This window comes from Elephas maximus, chromosome 9 (assembly GCF_024166365.1).
Source record: "Elephas maximus indicus isolate mEleMax1 chromosome 9, mEleMax1 primary haplotype, whole genome shotgun sequence".
In the NCBI taxonomy this organism is placed as follows: domain Eukaryota; kingdom Metazoa; phylum Chordata; class Mammalia; order Proboscidea; family Elephantidae; genus Elephas; species Elephas maximus.
In genome coordinates this window covers 110,655,650-110,661,950 of record NC_064827.1, presented here as the reverse complement: position 1 = coordinate 110,661,950, position 6,301 = coordinate 110,655,650, and the positions used below count along the sequence as shown (strand labels likewise).

General features: G+C 38.3%; 1 protein-coding gene across 2 annotated transcripts in view; it reads right to left on the bottom strand.

The window, feature by feature from the left end:
• Positions 1-6,301, bottom strand: part of CENPP (centromere protein P) — a 381,210-nt gene that overhangs the window by 269,869 nt on the left and 105,040 nt on the right. The window lies entirely within an intron of this gene.

The following is a 6,301-nucleotide window of genomic DNA, read 5'->3' as shown; positions in this document are numbered from 1 at the left end:
AGTTTATACTTTCAAAGTACCTAGCATAATGGTGAGCACATCCGAATTGAATGTACAATAAATATTGAAAAAATACATTTAAATGGGGGGTTCCATTTCATTTACAAAACTACAATCTTTGAACTACCACAGTTTTGAATAAACTATAGAAACAAACTATAGCTTTACCTAAAAAATATATCTGATAAAGGAGAAGTGAGTAATGAGACCAAGATTAAAGATGGTGATCAAAGGAGAATTCTGTAATGCGCCTCGTGTCCAGAAGAATAATGCATTCTTATATATTTTATATAATTAAAATGTAATGAGAAAAAATACCATAGATATCTCTCAAATTTTTAAAAATTTAAACACCAGTAATTTAGATAAAATAATGACCAGCAGAGAAAGAGCACTGATAAAAAGTCTAAATTACAAAATTATCTTAAAGAAAGAATTTTTGGAACTTTTAGCTAAGAAGATATGAACATAGATATCGTACTCTCTCATATAGTTTTTCCCTTAAATTACAAATAAATAAACAAAAAAGAAAGTAAGGAAGAAAGAAAGAAAAGAAAGAGAAAATTCCACATCATATCTCCAAGACCCAGAAGGTGGTATTGTTATATGCTGTCAATTCTGACTCATAGTGACCCTGTAGGAGAGAACTGCCCCACTGGATTTCCTACACTGAAATCTTCATGGGAGATTGCCAGGTCTTTTCTCCCTCAGAGTGGTTGGTGGGTTCAAACTGCAGACCTTTAAGTTAGCAGCTGAGAGCTTAACATTGTGTCACCAGGGTTCCTTATCCAGAAGGTGCCGGGGGAATGATGAGAGAAAGTAAGATAAAACTGAGCAAGACAAATCGATACTGTTTCATTCTTGACATTGACAATTAGAGAAATAGATGCTTGAAATTAAATAATTTATTCTTTACCCTTTCATCAGTCACCTAAGGTGTGCCAGGCTCTGCTCTAGGCACTGAGGGCATGGAGTAAACAAAACAGACAGAAATCCCTGTCCTTAGGAAGTTTATATTCTACTGGGTGAGAGAGACAATCATCAAGATCAATAAGTAAGTTAAATATAAAGTATATTAGATAGTCGTAAGTGCTTTGGTTAAAAAAAAAAAAAAAGGTGGGGGAGATGTTGGACATGTCAGGGGATTGAAAGCTCTAAAACAAGCCCTCCTAGAGGAAAACAGTAGGTAAAGACCTGAAGTGAGGGAGGGAGAATTAAATTTAGAATTAAAATATATGCATCTGTCTTCCAAGTTAATGAAGGGGGCTGGGAGGTAAGGAAAGATGTTGAGAATAGCAAAGACATATATAAAACAAAAATCATGAAACAAGATGAGAGGGAAAAAAAAAACATGCAAATTCCCCTTTGAAAGACAAAGACTTGCATGTTGGGTTAAAAAAAAGGTTTCACATAGTCGTGAGGAGCCCCTGGTTGTGCAATGGCTAAGTGCTCAGCTGCTAACATAAAGCTGGCAATTCAAACTCACCCAGAGGCTCCGTGAGAGAACTACATGTTATCTGCTCCTGTAAAGATTACAGCCTAGAAAACCCTATGGAGCAGTTCTATTCTGTCACATGAGGTCACTATGAGTTGAAAATTGGCTCGGTTGTGCCTAACAACAACATGCATAAACCACACAACTGAGATAAAGTAACTTAGGCAAAATAAAGAAGTAAATAAATAAGTGAACAAAGATATATCACACAAATATTAAAAAAGAAAGAAGTTATAATATTAATATCTAATAAAGTATAACTCAATAAATGGGGGAAGGGCCAGTTCTTCCTTAGAGTAGAATTCTAATTAATAAACAAAAAAGAAATGGTGGAAATAGAAAATCACTGTTAGATAAACACCACAGTAATAATTGTTGCAGGCAAGAATTATCAATGGATGCCACAAATACTAGGGCAAAATATGATAAGAAGCAAGGTATTTGCATACTTTCAAAGTTTCTCCTCACAAGTTTCTTATTCATCACAAAGCAAAAAAAAGTAACTTTATAGTAGAGAGAACCTAAACAATTGCTCAGGTTGAAGCATTAGATAACTAAGACAGAATTTGGTACTGGGAGTGGGGTGCTGCTCTAACAGATACCTAAAAGCAGTTTTGAAACTGTGAATGGATAGAGGCTAGAATAGGTTTAAAGCCTCTAATAGTAAAAGCCTCGATTGCCTTGAAGAGACTATTGATGGAATTATGGACATCAAAGACAATTCTGGTGAGGGCTCAGAAGGAAGTGAAGAGACCTGTTACACTGGAGATGGCACAGATTTTGACAAGCAGCAGAGAAGAAACGGCAGCAGCAGAGAACCAGCAGCAGCAGAAAAACGGCAGCAGCAGAACCAGGAGACCAGCACAAGACAGTGTTGCAGAGCAAGAGAGCTGAGTGCCTTTGTGCAGGAGGCTTCCTGGTGGAGTGAGGTGCCTCTGAGCATTTATCAGTGGAATTAGGCTTGCAGACCCACGGAGCAAGAGAGCTGAGTACCTTCTGGCTGAAGTTTACTGGCAGAGTAGGGTGCTCCCAGGCATTTATTGGTGGAGCTAAAGAGCTTTGGAACACTTGCCCCAGCAAGGCAGACGCCAGCCAAACGGCCAAGAAGCCAAGGAACTAGGAAGCAGAAGCTGAGGAGTCAAGGAGCACAGGAAGCAGAGCTGCCTCAACCTCAGAGGGTAGGGCCATGACCTTTGGAGTTTCAAAGGGTGAAGCCCTAGCCTCTGGAGTTTCTAAGGGTGGAGTTGCCACTTAGATGGTCTAAGAGAAATGGGGCCACCTAAAACCCAGGGAGCAGAGTTGCTGTCCTAGTGTGCCTGGAAGGTGGAGCTGAAGTCCAGGGCCAAGGGGCCTCCACCCAAAATTCAGAGAGTGTGGCCAACACCCAGAGTCTGGAGGGTGGGGCCATTGTCTAAAGGGTGTCAGAGGACAGAGGATTATTTTCAAGCCTTGAGAGCTAATGTAATGTGTTCTGCTAACTTGCTTGGTGCCCATTATCCCTTCTTTCCCTCCAATTTCTCCCATTTGTAATGGACACATCTACCTTCTGCCTGTTCCATCGTTGTACTTTAGAAGTAGGTAACTTATATTCTAGATTTCACAGTTGAAGAATTTTTGGATTTTGGACTTGGAGTTGATTTAAGACTTCTGCTATGATATGATGGGTGAATATGTTTTACATGTGACAAGGACATGAATTTTGGGGGGCCATAGGGTGGAATGTCATTGATTGAATTGTATTCCCCCAAAATATGTGTCAACTTAGCTAGGCCACAATTCCCAGTATTGTGTGATTGTCCACCATTTTGTCATCTGATATGCTTATTCTATGTGTTGTAAATCCAATCTCTATGATGTTAATGAGGTAGGATTAGCAGCAGTTATGTTAATGAGGCAGGACTCAATCCACAAGATTAGGTTGTGTCTTAAGCCAATCTCTTTTGAGATTTAAAATAGAGAAGAAAGCAGAGAGACAGGGGCACCTCATACCACCAAGAAACAAGAGCCAGGTGTAGAAGGCAGAAAGGGACAGGAAACCAGGATGAATGGACAGGAGGAGCCCAGGGTATAAAGGAAAGGGGGAGACTGCTGACACATTGCAGTGATTGCAACCAATGTCACAAAACAATTTGTGTATAAATTTTTGGATGAGACACCAATTTGCACTGTAAACTTTCACCTAAAGCACAAAATTATTTAAAAATTCTTTTTACAGTGAAAGGATTAGCTGAAGTTTTTTCTAAACAAAATCAGGGGATTCAGTTGCTTGAAAACATGGACCCAAATGCTGATCACTTTGCTAAAGTCAACAGGCAGATTTGGGAAGCAGTGAGATTTTACCTTGAAATATGTGGGGAAAAGAAAAAGAAAAAAAAAAAGGAAAGGACCATAAAGACAACTCACATTAAATTTTCTGACTAGAAAACCACCCCCATTCCCAGGGATATACCAGATGATCCAGAACCCTCCACAAGTGGAGTTATTGCTGGGACTGACGAAATGCCAACTTCTTCATCACTGGAGTGAATTTTTATGATTTGTGTATTTTTTTTAATGTACGTACGTATTATTAAGATATATCTGTGAGTTTATTTGTAATATTTCCAACTCCCAAAGACAAATAACAATCAGTTTTATAAAGATACTGATAAGAAAGGCAATAATAATGAAAACTAAAAAAAAAAAAAATGAGGTATTTGACTTATGTCAGAACCAACTACGACAGTCGTTGGAACGGAACCCCATCGTAAGTCGGAGACTACCTGTACCACAAATGTGTGGCTTTAAAGAATAAAAACTTATTTTTTCATAGTTCAGGAGGCTAGAAGTCTGTATTCAGGATGTGGCTCTAGGGGGAAGTCCTTCTTGGTCTAATCTATCTCAGCTTCTAGTAGCTGGCAATCCTTGGAGTTCCTAGGCTTGGAGATTCATCTGCCTCTGCGTTAAATAGTATCCATCATTCCCCCAAGTGTGAGTGTTTCTGTGTGTCTATGTTGCTCTTTATGTATCTCAGGAATGATTAGGTTTATGATCCACTTACACAAGAATAACTTCTGCCCATTGGCTGATCACATTACATTGCATTACGGAAAGTAATTGTGTTACAGTACATTACATTAGATTATAGCCAGAGATACAGGGGTTAGGATTCCAACATATATTTTGGGAGGACACAATTCAATCCATAACAGGTACTAATATTGTACAAGTAGGAAAAAAAAAAAAAAAAAACTATTTTGAATGCAAATACATGCAGCTGCTTTGTTTAAGTGGTTGGCCAGCAACTCTGTTGATACCAAATAATTTTCCATGGCAGCTCTGATGTGTGTAAATTCAAACCAAATGTGATACAGGGGACAGAGGAACTTCTGTGTATGTAGATGAAAGGATTTTTTTGGTCAGTTTTGATACACCAGTTTTTATTTTTAGCTTAAAATGAACTTAGAACCAAATAAAATAAGACACAAAATTTTTATATTTTAAAATTTTACAGAAAAATGACTATTATTGTGAATATGAAAAGCTATGGTTCTAATCCTCTTAACCCTATTTAAACACTTATTTTTATGATGTGACTTTTGATAATAAAATATTTAAAAAATACAGGTATAGTTATAGTAGAACCAGCTATAAACACCCAAACTTCCTTGCATACAGCCATTTACTCATGTCCAATATGAATCCCCAAACTGGATCCGTATCTGTGAACTTGGACTCTGCAACAAATGTCTCCTCCCATGCTGCCTCCCTAGATGCTTTACTGAAGCTTTAAGCCAAATCCTATGCATATACTCATATCATGTTTCTCCTTTGCCGCTTGTCAGGATTGAACTTCTATATATAAACCTCGATTTATATACACAAGCTCAAAGTTTGTTGGAAACCTTTAATGTTACTCAGGATTGTAATGCTTATGCACCAACTGCCTTTCAAAACAGACAAGCCATAAACTGTGGTTTGTAGTTGTTGTTTTTCCATTTTAGTAAATCTTACTACCAGCAAAGCCCAGCTCCTAGAACTGCTATAGCCACTGTAGAAAAAAATACACCAAATATACCTCTACATCTACATAGAACGGCAAATCAGCTTCCAGAAAGGGGGACTATGAACAGGCACATTTCCTACCACCCACTGAAATACGTAAGCAAAAGATCAAATTAGGTTATTCATTACTATAACGGCCAGCATACTCCCTAATCAATACTGTATTTACCAAATGTAAAGCAGACATAGGTCATAGTTCTGCCACAGTACTACCTGAGAACAGCCATAACAGAATCATGACAACGTCTCAAAGGAGCACAGTATAGGTATCACCATGTTTTATTCTGGAGAGAACCCTATATCTGACAGTTTTTATCAGCTCAATCAAATAGGCTGCTTAAACCCAAAGTAAAGGAGAGATACTACCCGTGCAAGGTGTCTCTTTGTGTGCGTGCCTTCTCCAACGTGTATCAACTAACTCTAAACCTAACTTTATACTAGCTGGAAATGTAGTACTTCTTCCTCTGACCCTAACCACCATAGCTAGGTCAGCTCTCTCAAATTTAAGGGTACAGTCTTCCAGGCTGTCAATTCTGCCCAAGACTTCAGAGGCCAGTGTAAGCTTGGGGGTCCTCATGACACTCTTCCTTCTAACCTACTGGTTACAAATTCAGAAGTTCCCTCTACCCCCTCCGGATACCAACCACAATCTCAGGAATCCCAAGTTCCTCTTCACTTCTGAACTAAGAAAAAAAAAAAAAACTTTTTTTTTTTTTTCTTCCTGAACTGCTGGCTACAAATTCAAAATTCCAATTACATCCT